At 37.2% G+C, this 12,277-nt stretch overlaps 1 protein-coding gene and 1 long non-coding RNA gene across 2 annotated transcripts in view; one reads left to right on the forward strand and one right to left on the reverse strand.

The window, feature by feature from the left end:
* The window catches only part of LOC138704484 (uncharacterized), a 43,460-nt gene that overhangs the window by 20,603 nt on the left and 10,580 nt on the right, over window positions 1–12,277 (forward strand). The gene's annotated exons all lie outside the window — the stretch shown is intronic.
* The window catches only part of LOC138704485 (uncharacterized), a 36,901-nt gene that overhangs the window by 16,451 nt on the left and 8,173 nt on the right, over window positions 1–12,277 (reverse strand). Inside the window, exon 2 of the long non-coding RNA XR_011333357.1 lies at window positions 3,733–3,837. This is a non-coding gene — a long non-coding RNA (uncharacterized lncRNA). The remainder of the gene's footprint in view (window positions 1–3,732; window positions 3,838–12,277) is intronic.

Consider the following 12,277-nt stretch of genomic DNA (forward strand, 5'->3'; position numbering starts at 1 on the left):
CACCCAGATATTTCGTTGTTTTGAAAATTTGTATGTTGCAACAGTTCACGAAGTTTCTTTATCCAATGAATGATAATGGCTTATATAGAAATTGTGAAAGGAGAATTGGGAGTACTTCAAATAACCTATTTCAGCACCTGTCTTTGGATTTTTCAATGCATAAACCTCCATTTGTTGTGACATGGAATATTGTTCCATACATTTCTTAGCTAATGCTGTGCGTCATTTAACTGTAGGATATTATAGAAATTTCTAGTTTCACAAATCTTCCGTATTTCGTGTATATGTGTGAATGTATCCATTTAGTCAAGATGTTTCTCCTCACTACATGCTGTAATTATTTCATCTTCATAGATATGGAGATCGATATAATTCGAAAAAAAAAATATTCGACAAAATCCAGAAAAATATCAGAGTAAAAATTTGACAAAATCCGGAAAAATATCATAGAGTAAAAATTAAATATTTGCTTTTCAAAAGAAAAATGCAGCTCTCTTCAATACTGTAGCTATTATATTTCAGTTTTAAGGGATACTCTCGAAGTGCCCAAGAATTTGTTAAAACATAAAATTTTAGAAGTGTGAAATTAAAAAAAAAAAAAAATATAATTTTAACAGTTGGAAAGATCTGGTTGGTAAGTTTAAGAGTAATGTATATATTTATATTTTTGGATTATTTAGTACGTTTAATTGGTTTATTTGAGTCATGTATATTAAATATGCCTGCAATAGGATATACTAACAAATTTTTGGCACATTTCTGATAACAGAACTACGAATTACTTTGTTAATACAGGACAATGAAACTGTAGTCAAGGGATTCATGTAATATGATACTGTCATGACATCTGTGTGCTTACGTTTTGCAGATAGGCATTTTATAACTTTCCTTTTTCTTTATTACTAACAATCATTTTATAACTTTTCTTTTTCATTACTTACTGACAACTTATGTATGTTATAGACACATTAACAAATATTATGTTCTTCTGTCATTTTCTGTAGACTTCATTTTCTGTGTTTCTCTTTTTAACCTTGTTTTTTATGGGCGATATATATTTTATATGTTGAGTTCTTAATATTGTGTTATTAAATACAGTTTATTGCATAACAGAATGTCATCTCTTCTATTATCCTGTTATCCTATGTTTGTAATGAGTATGATGACACATACTGCACTTTCTCATATTTCTTTTATACGCTATTTAAACTGCATCATAATTCTTATGTTGTACTATCTTGTACTGTCTTCTTGTACTCTTTTATAGTTACACGTTTTTTTTTGTAGCCTTCCTCAATTTCTATTAACCCTAATACTCTACGTCTGTTTTATAACTTTATTGCTTCACAATACTTCACACGCTGCAGTTGTATTATGACCGAGTTTGCCTTATGTCCTTCGTGCCATCTACAGTCGCTAAAATCAAAGCCTGAGGTGCCAGTAAGATGAAGGACAAACCCAAACAACAGTCGTCTAGGTAGCTGTTGACTTATAATGATTGTAGACCTGGATTCAAATTCCAGTAATGGCGGAGTCGTATTTTTGGTGGACGAAGTCAAGATTCCTGGTGGTTTTTCTCGGGGTTTTCCCATTTCCCTCCATCATTCTACTGTCATTCTCCATTTTAATATTTTATCAGTATCATCATCGTCTCTTTACCATCATTACCACCACCACCCCCACCTTGCCTCCTCTCCCACCACTATTACCACCATCACCACCACTACCACCGTCATTTCAATAGTATCTACTCAAAATGGTGCAGCGTGATGAGTATCGTGACTGCAGTACAGATGGCCTCAGTCTGAGGTGGCGTAGTATGCTTTGGGAGTGGAGAAAGGGCACTCTACTTTATCGGACCCTGGAGTCTACATGTTCAAATTTACAGATTGCATCACATTTCTAAGTCGCAACATCTACAAAGAAAGTAGCTGTTTGGACTCAACACTCTATAAAGAAAGTGGTTGTTCACGATCATACCTAAATAAAGGAGTGGTAAGGCACAATAAGCCTTGGACTGCAGTACTAACCTTCGGGGTGTGTGTGTGTGTGTGTGTGTGTGTGTGGGCGCGTGCGTGCGTGCGCGCGCGCGCGCAGGGAGAAGGACATATATATATATATATATTTATTTATTTGCGACAGACTCATGTCAGTAGATTTACTGGCATGTAGTTATGTTTTAACGACGCTCGCAACTGCAGAGGTTATATCAGCATCGCCGGATGTGCCGGAATTTTGTCCCGCAGGAGTTCTTTTACATGCCAGTAAATCTACTGACATGAGCCTGTCGCATTTAAGCACACTTAAATGCCATCGACCTGGCCCAGGATCGAACCCGCAACCTTGGGCATAGAAAGCCAGCACTATACCAACTCTCCAAAAGAACTGCAGGAGTTATATTATAACCTCTGGAGTTGCGAGCATCGTTAAATAATTTAAATTATATATGGTGGGAGCGATAAAACCCTGCACATTGAAAGGAGAGTTGGCCTGGGTAGCATAGTTGGTATACTGCTGGCCTTCTATGCTCGAGGTTGTGGGTTCGATCCCGGGCCAGGTCGATGGCATTTAAGTGTGCTTAAATGCGACAGGCTCATGTCAGTAGATTTACTGGCATGTAAAAGAACTCCTGCGGGACAAAATTCCGGCATATAATTACCCTGTGGGTACTGGTAATTTCTTGAGTCGTAAAAACACATTCCCATTATAGAAAGCATTCTTCACTGACATCAAAATCTCACTGAGGTAAACCCCATAATGAATTGTATTATATACTACAATACCCGAGAACGGCGACAACAATGAAAATAAATGATAAAACGTCTACTCGAGTATATTAATTGTAATTGAATTTTTACAGTATACACTGTGTCCTGTAGAATCACTACCACAAAGAAATATAAATATACCGTCACTCAGTGAATTTATAAATATGTTTCTCATCTTGTCTTATGTAGAAACTCTCCAAGTTTGGTACCATTGAAAATTATGACTCTAGTGCGCATGACAACACATAGAGTCAAAATGGCGGAATTCACGGTACAGCAGAAAGTGAAATGTTGTTATTGGTTAGCTGAATTGAAGTACCCAATTGCAGTGCAAAGACAATTTAGGCAGGAATATGGTACAAATGGTCAGAGCGTCATACCATTGTGAAATGGTATAATCAGCTGTTGGAAACAGGCTCTGTGTTAGGAAGAAGGGAAGCGGCAAAAAGGCAGTGTCCACAGCTAAAGTTGAAGATGTTAGGCAAGCATTTCAGCGCAGCCCAAGGAAATCAATTCGATGAGCTAGTTCAGAGCCGGGTATTCCGAAGTCGACTGTTTACATTGTCCATAAAAGATTGCGACTTTGAGCATACAAAATCCAACTTGTACAAAAGCTGCAGCTTGTGCTTCCGTTACACCTGTAATGCTGCAGAACATATGGAGGGAGACAGAATACAGTCTTGATATTGTTTGGGCCACCAGAGGCGCACATGTGGAGATCTATTGAAACTTGGTGAGGTTTTCTAACATAAAATCTAAGTCCGGTTATTCTGTCACTATTAGTTTAGGAGATATTCAGATTTCTTTGTGGTAGTGATTCTACAGAACACAGTATTATATTTTACTCATATTTTAGAATATTCTCTTTTTTACGTACCATACCTACATATTTGGTCTCCAGCCATTATGAAGAAAATGAATAGTTACACATATTTAAAATAAAATAACAAAATTGAAGGCCTACCTTCCCTTTATGTTGTAGGGTCTTAAGTTTTCCTTTCACGAAATCATTTATGCTCACTGGCCATGTGGAGGATGATTGATGTCAGAAGTCCCACCATGACAGCATCTGTAATCGCAAAACGGAGCAATGTGTATGATGATGATGATGATGATGATGATGATGATGATAATAATAATAATAATAATAATAATAATAATAAATAAATGCATGTAGAGTGTTAGTTGGGGAGGCCGAGACGTAGATGGGAGGATAATATAAAAATGGATTTGAGGGAGGTGGGATATGACGGTAGAGACTGGATTAATCTTGCCCATGACAGGGACCGATGGGTTTATGTGAGGGTGGCAATAAACCTCCGGGTTGCTTAAAAGCAGCAAGTAAGTAAGTAAATAATAATAAATGAAAGTTACGATGAAAGTATTAAATGAAAATAAATGTTTAGGTTAGAGTTGATTAGTTATGCTTAGAGCAAAGGTGAATTGTTGTATAGCAACCTACCATTCTTATGCAATATTTAGATGTTACAGATGGTAGCAGTAGGTTTACCATGCGACCCCAGCCACTGGCGTGGCTCAGTTGGTTAAGGCGCTTGCCTGCCGATCTGAAGTTACGCTCGGGCGCGGGTTCGATCCCCGCTTGGGCTGATTATCTGGTTGGGTTTTTTCCGAGGTTTTCCCTAACCGTAAGGTGAATGCCAGATAATCTATGGCGAATTCTCGGCCTCATCTCGTCAAATACCATCTTGTTTTCACCAATCCCATCGACGCTAAATAACCTCGTAGTTGATACAGCATCGTTAAATAACCAACTAAAAAAAAACCCTGTGACCCAATTTTATACATTGCAATCGAAATTTGAAATAATATTCGGTAAATTCTCGTTAAGCCAGTGAATGACAAAAATCGAGCGATCTAATTTATATTTCTGAGAATGTTATTGGCGTAGAAGGGTGTAAAATTTTGTAATTTTGTTTCTTTCATTGTTAAGTAGACTCTGCTGAATTCGAATTATACAGTTAGTCTCAGTGAATGTTCCGATGTTCTTACTTACGGCACTTTGCTAAATTAAAACTTACATACTGTTTTGTATTAATAACATTCGATACTCACCCTCCTCACAGTAGCTGCTGGCAGTATTGTCCATAATTCACATTATTCAGGAAACATATTCACTAAATTTACTACGGAACTGGGCAGTCAGGGAATTTACATCTAAAATTGTCCTATGTTCTGTCAAATGAATTCTTTTCCATATAGGCCTATACATTTTCAAAATGTGTACACATTCACGCACTGAATATGTAACCATTGCAACACACAACACAACATAATAAACTGGACTTATTCTTAGCTGATTCATTGGATGCCTCTTCTGCTGGCTGTCAAGGACAAACTAAAGACTGCCACAGCTAATTTTGTCCTCAACTACGCAGCTTTTATGTGGTGATCTCTATCTCTGTTCCCCTCATTCCTCCTCTCTTGACACATACACAGTCCACACCTGTGGAGTAACGGTTAGCATGCCTAGCCGCGAAACCAGGTGGCCCGGGTTCGATTCCCGGTCGGGGCAAGTTACCTGGTTGAGGTTTTTTCCGGGTTTTCCCTCAACCCAATATGAGCAAATGCTGGGTAACTTTGGGTGTTGGACCCCGGACTCATTTCACCGGCATTATCACCTTCATCTCATTCAGACGCTAAATAACCTGAGCTGTTGATAAAGCATTGTAAAATAACCTACTAAAAAAAAAACACATACACAGAGAACTGAGGCCTGAAGGATAACATAAACACCCGTCAGGAGTGATGAAATAAGCTAAGCATTAGGATTAGGGAATTCACCAGCCATGTAGATAAGGGGAACTCACGTAGTAGATGTAGTTGAATCAGATCAGCATCTTTAGTGATTAATCATAAAACAAGAATGTCCAATTTTGAAAAATTTTGAGGGTAAGTACCGAATGTTATTAATATAACATAGCACATAAGTTTTAATCCAGCAAAGTGCTGTGAGTTCGAGGATACAAGCAGCAGCTACTGCTGGTTGGCTGACAGAAACACCGGGAACGTTTGCCAGGACTTGCTGTACCGTATATTGTAATCTGGTTTGCTATATTCTAATTACATAGTAAAATACAGATCTGTTTTGCTATAAACTGTTGGTCACTACGAAGTCAGCGTCTCTCAACTTCGTCATGGGAGAGGATCTATAAAATTGAATCTTATTTTTTATTTCAGTTAATTGCTTAAGCAATTTCCTGATTTTTAACACTTTTGAAATCAGTGAATAAATTGAAGTTGATACAGACTGCATAGCTGAAATTGAGTACAAAATGTAACTACTTTCTGAAATGAATCAAGTCGAACACATTTCGTAGTTGAGTATGGTAAATGTATATTGTTTCTAGCTTATGCTCAAAATTTGTTTTAAATTTACCAACAGAAGCGAAAAATTTAAATAGTTCAGAGCTGAATGAGGTACCTATATAATGAATTCAATATAACGTGCAGTGTTTAATGTTGCTGTATGAAATCAATGGATTCTTAAAATTTCTTATACTTACCTGAGCGATCTATTTTCATTATGAAGTGTGTTTTATGCATACCCTTGCTAATGTTTACTAATTAGAAATGTGTTAGTTTTATAGTAATTATACCAACTTTCGAAAGCTTAATAACATTTCTTGTGAAAGTATTAGTTTCCTTCATTACTCCACTAGGTGCTTTTCTTTGAATGGAATTTAGTTATTTTACTCGTATTTCTACTGTTTTCATTTTTTTTTGTAAATATAATTTGCACCCTAATACTGAACTCCACATAAAGATCCATAATTTTTTTCAACGCAGAGAGGATTATCATTCTTATATTCGAGCATCCGTATTTTAAATGAAACAATGGATCATGTAAAGATAAAGATATCTTCTTTGCGTACTATGAAAATGCGTGTGAGGGCATGGAAGCAGAGTTCTGTGCTTCTTGATCTAGGCACTGCTGTGACTGCCCTTTACCTGTGGAAAAGACTGATAAGCAATTTGACAGGAGGCTGAATGGAGCTGTTCTGGAAATTGTGGCAACGGAAAAATTCCTGCCACAACTCAGGACCTTCAAGTCTGTAGCCAGTCGCTCTACCAACTGAGCTACTTGATCACCATGAATTACATATATACTATAAATAAATAAATAAATGAATAAATACAAATAAATCAGTAAATACAGTATAACCCCATTAATGCTCTCGTCAAGGGACCGTGGCCTTCAAGCATAATAAGCATAGCGCTATAGATGGGAAATTATTTATGAAATAGGAAAAACAATTTAGACATCGCTTCATAGGAAATACATTTTATTGTGCATTAGTTACGATGCAAAATGCAAATAAGAGCTCATTTCATATGAAAAAAAAATCTATGTTGTTTGGCGTGTGTTTGTACTACTATTATGAATTAACTATTTTCTGTGTGGTTCAAGGAACTACAACAGATAACTTCATTTGATATACCACTAGGAGCAACATCATGTATTTTCGAAGCACATTTACTGCTCTGAGGGCTTCATTTGGTGTGGGACACTTTTCTCTGCAGATTCAACTTCCTCATCACTGTCTTCATCTTGGGACCATTGTCAACTGACACAAAATCCTCCATGTTAACTTCCCCCAACTTCTCCTGTACAGGAGTCCAATCCTCGTCATCATCCATTATGAAAGTGGCATTCATTTCACAGATTATTATGCCACTGTACACTGCAAACTTACTGCATACTCCATAGAATTCAAAGGATAACTAAATTTTACAGAAAGAACAGGGAGACTTTTGAGTGTAAAATCCTTTCATACAAAGGAAGTTATCAGTAAGTGCAACTTCCGACAGTGCTACCAGACGGTTTTTTCAGGTAGAGAATGACATTTTTTTCTTGCATTCATGGTGCAGTGACTCTCAGTACAGTTACAGCAACATATTTTTTTCACCATGCTTTTAAAACATTACAAATTTCGCAATTTATATGGAATTTTTTTACTCATTTCTGATCCGAAAAAAGTGCTACAAGTGGGATTTGGAAGCGTTACAAGAGCGTAAAATTATGTAGGATTATATATGAAAAGTCCAGGGACCATATAAAAGGAGCGTAATGAACAGGATAGCATTATAAGCAGGAGTATATTAACGAGGTTTTACTGTATGTGCAATTCTTAAGGGTGGTATACAAAAACAGTGCGTATCTTCGGCATGCATGTAGATATGAAACTTCTTTAAGTTAAAGTTATGGTTTATTTAACAACGCTCGCAACTGCAGAGGTTATATCAGCGTCGCCAGTGTGCCAGAATTTTGTCCCGCAGCTGTTATTTTACATGCCAGAATTTTGTCCTGCAGGAGTTCTTTTACATGCCAGTAAATCTACTAACATATTCAAACTCACTTAAATGCCATCGACCTCGGCTGGGATTGAACCCGCAACCTCGAGCATAGAAGGCCAGTACTATACCAACTATGCTACCGAGGGCAACCAATTCTTTAAAAGTCATGATTAAGCAGGTGCAGTGTACACAACAACAAGATGTTTAGGTTGCGTGGAAAGCAAGGTCAAATTTTGCCTAGGCATCAATGTTTGTTGTTAATGTCATACATGCTCTGTGTTTTCAGCATCATGTTAGCTTCATGCCGTGGAGATATTACTATATTTATATGGCATAGGTAAAAAAAAGCACGAATGTGAGGCAATGAAAAATCGTACATAGATGTATCAGGTGAGTGGCTGTGCAGATTTCTGTCAATCAGCTTTGTCATACCAGCGAGTGCAATTCCACTCGGTGATTACGGAAATAAGTCATTATTCCTAGTGCAAGCAAAACAGTGAGCTACATGCATTTCTAAGCATTCAAGAAATTTTTTTACTCAATCAAGAAGATACTGAAACTTTCCGCTTTCGTTTTCAAAACATTTTTGGCACGTCTTAAAGAAAAAAAAAAAAGGTCTATTACTCATGACAGTCCCCGTTAGAGTTGTTAAGGCACGGTCACACGTCGCTACTTTTGCAGCGCTACTTTTATACTGCAGCTGCAAAAGTTGCGTGTCGTGTTCACACGTAAGCCAAAAGTAGCGCGCTGCACGCTACTTTTCGTGCTGCGCAACCCGAGTGCTGCAAAAGTTGCAACTGGAGGTTGCGAGTCTGTTCACACGCAAGGCGCTACTTTCGCAGCCGCAGTCATGCTGCAGGTTTCCATCTCCGTATTTACTTCTCAATATACATTTTGTGGTTATGTTTGCATTATTAAGAAACTCATGCGAAAGCTTCCTTATCTATTATTTGCTTTTCTGTCCTAACTAGTATTCAGAAATTGGCATTATTTTTACTATAAAGCTTTTAAAAACGCCTATATACTTAAATGATAACCAACAGTATATTCACGTAATCAATGTTGGCAACCCTCCTGTTGGAACTACACTACGGAAAATTTAAAAAATGAATTATATCGTCACCAATTATGCTCAGACTGTGTTGTGTATTTAATAACTGTTACAAATAATTTATTTTCATCACATTTAACATTAAAATATATCTAAGCAATAAAAGTATCATTGGCACATTTGGGTGGTAACACTGGTTGCAACCGCAGCAAAAGTTTCAACAAAACTGATATAAGAAACGCTGCGGCTGCAACCCTGAGAACCCTGTTCACACGTCGCTACTTTTAAGCTGCACGCAGCATGGAAAAGTAGAGGGCAGCAGGTTCGGCAGCCGCTACTTTTCGGGTTGCACCGTTGTTCACATGTCGCAGTACAAGAGTTACGCAGTTTTTTGTACTGCAGCGCTGCAAAAGTAGCGACGTGTGATCGTACCTTTAGGTGTCCCATATTGCGGGATATCCCAATTTGAGACTACAGAAGCTTGTTCTGTATTGACCCCCATATGGGACATCAAAAGTCCCATCTAAATCGGCCATTTTTTTTTTTTTTTTCATAATTTCCTTTTCTTATTCCATTTCTTTTCTGTATGGAATCGTGTCATATGTTTAAAAACATTCATGTCTCTTCAATTGTAACTTTTAATTTCAATCCCAAGTAACAAATGGTTAATAAGTTTTGATAATAAAAATAGACTGCAAATTAATAATTCAATATGAATGATTTAGATGTACTTACAAAAATATAGCAATAATATGGCTTGGTGTTTATGGGGTTCTCTAAAAATTCTGCGCATTTTTCTTAAGATAAAAAATATCATGCTACATCCTCTCCCATATTGGCATTCTAAAATTTGTTAATCCTAATATTCCCTACGAGAAATGAAAGTAATGTTTCTATCACTACTATTTTTCAGTTGTTCCAGAGTGCAAGGACTTGATTTGTACATTCTGTCTTATGAATGACCTCAGCGATAAAATTTGTGTAATTTTTAATGGTACTGGTTTTATCTTTAATAATTTTGTAACTCTGCGTATGGAACCATAAGACTGCATAAGACATTGAAGTGACTTTCAAGGACAGTTTTATAGATGATAAGAAATGTCATTCAAACATTGTTCATTGAGGATTCTATGCTGACGTCTAGTTTTTTTTTTTTAGTATAAACACTCCCTGTTTCACAAAATTTATTCATTGTGAGTAACTGTGCAGCTTGAAAGTTTGTCACTAGTGAATTCTACTTGAAATTTTCATGAAACTTACACATGCTGATTGTGTTGGAGCATACGAACCATATAAAAACACTCATTATGGAACACATTTTATACTTTGTGGTTATACACAATATGAAAAGAAAAAAACAGACGCAACATGCTTGTAGCCTTGATGCCAATATAGTTGCCTTTGCTAAAAGCACTTGTGTAGACAGACATGCTATATGGCGGAAAACTTTAGAACTGTTTACTCCGTAAATACAGAGCACTCCAGCAATAAGTACTGGTTTATTCTTCGGCTGCTGGGTTGCACGGTGATTGAGTGATCGCTGGAAACCAGGCTCTTAAACTCACAGCACTTTACCAAATTAAAACTTACATGCATACTTACTAACCATAATATGTTGTATTTAACATTATTATATGTTATATTACAGTAGCGTGCAAATTAATCTGAACAACGTAATTACTTATGCAAAAACACTCAAACGGGATAAAAAAAAGGATCTAAGACATACCTCAGTAATCTATGTGGCCTCCCTTGTTCCTAATAACAGCTCTGAGAAGATTTGGCATGGATTCCACTAATTTCCCACAAATATTCTTCATTTCTTCATCACGAATCATACACCAATGAGGACAGAAATCATCTTCTCCTTTGTAGAACAATCCATTTTTTGCATTCTTCTTTTGCAAATTGACCACAAGTTCTCAATGGGGTTGATGTCGGGTGAGTTGCCTGGCCAGGGGAGTACCTGAATATTCTTCTTGTTGAAGAATTCTGTAGTTTTTCGAGATGTATGGCATGGTGCCAGGTCATGTTGGAACACACCTCTGCCATCCGGAAATGATTTTTGCAGCTGGGGTACGATTCTGGTTTCCAATAAGTGAATATATTTGTCAGAATTCATCATTCCCTTGATAGGTATTAATGCTCCAGGCCCTTCATGTGTAAAACAACCCCAAAACATTACTTTAGGGGGGTATTTGGGTGCTTGTTGGAGATTAGCTGCTGTTACTTTTTTGGATCCTTTCTGTATGTAAGAAACACGGTGGCCGTGGACCTCGAAATGAGACTCATCGGAAAAAAGTACATTCTTCCAGTCATTCACTGTCCAGTGTTGATGTAATTTTGCCCACATTAAGCGTTTTTTTGCACATAACAGGGGTTAGCAGTTGCTTCTTAATAGGCTTACGAGCCCTTCGTCCGGCTTCCAAAAGCCTACGCCGCACTGTTGTGACGTGAATATTCGCCCCAGTGGTAGCCATTAACTCGCGGGTTAAGTCGACAGCAGTTAGTCTAGGATTTAATTTACTTTTCCTGACAATTAAACGATCATCTGCAGGTGAAGTCTTCCTTTTCCGACCACAGTTTCCTTTTTTCTGGTGTGTGATGGATCCAGTCTCCCTGTATCGTTTTATGATCGAATTAACAGTAGCCAAACCGATGTGACATTCTGCAGCAATTTGCTTCTGAGTCATAGAAGAATGCTCTGCTAATGTTATAATTTTAGACCGTTTTCATGGAGTTGTATCCATTTGTGAAGATGACAGAATGTACACAGGATTGCAGTATTAAGTCTTCAACACAACTGAAATGCTTATAAGTACAAAATGACAGGCAAAATGTCACATATTATAAAAAAAATAATGACAGACCTTCAAAATGAAATTACACGTACTACAGATGTCATTTAAAGCGGTATGAGCAGCTGTGAGGCCAACAATGACAGAAAATGTAAAAATATGTCGTGTTCGGATTAATTTGCATGCTACTGTAATTTCAGAATTTTGTACTCACCCTCATGACAGTAGCTGCTGGAAGTGTTGACCATGTTGTGCTATACAGAGTTTATATCGCCATAAAAAAACCATCCATAATTATGAGCTCTGTTAGATTTTTATTTATGGGGAACACTAAAAAATAGAGT

Source organism: Periplaneta americana, chromosome 8 (assembly GCF_040183065.1).
Source record: "Periplaneta americana isolate PAMFEO1 chromosome 8, P.americana_PAMFEO1_priV1, whole genome shotgun sequence".
In the NCBI taxonomy this organism is placed as follows: domain Eukaryota; kingdom Metazoa; phylum Arthropoda; class Insecta; order Blattodea; family Blattidae; genus Periplaneta; species Periplaneta americana.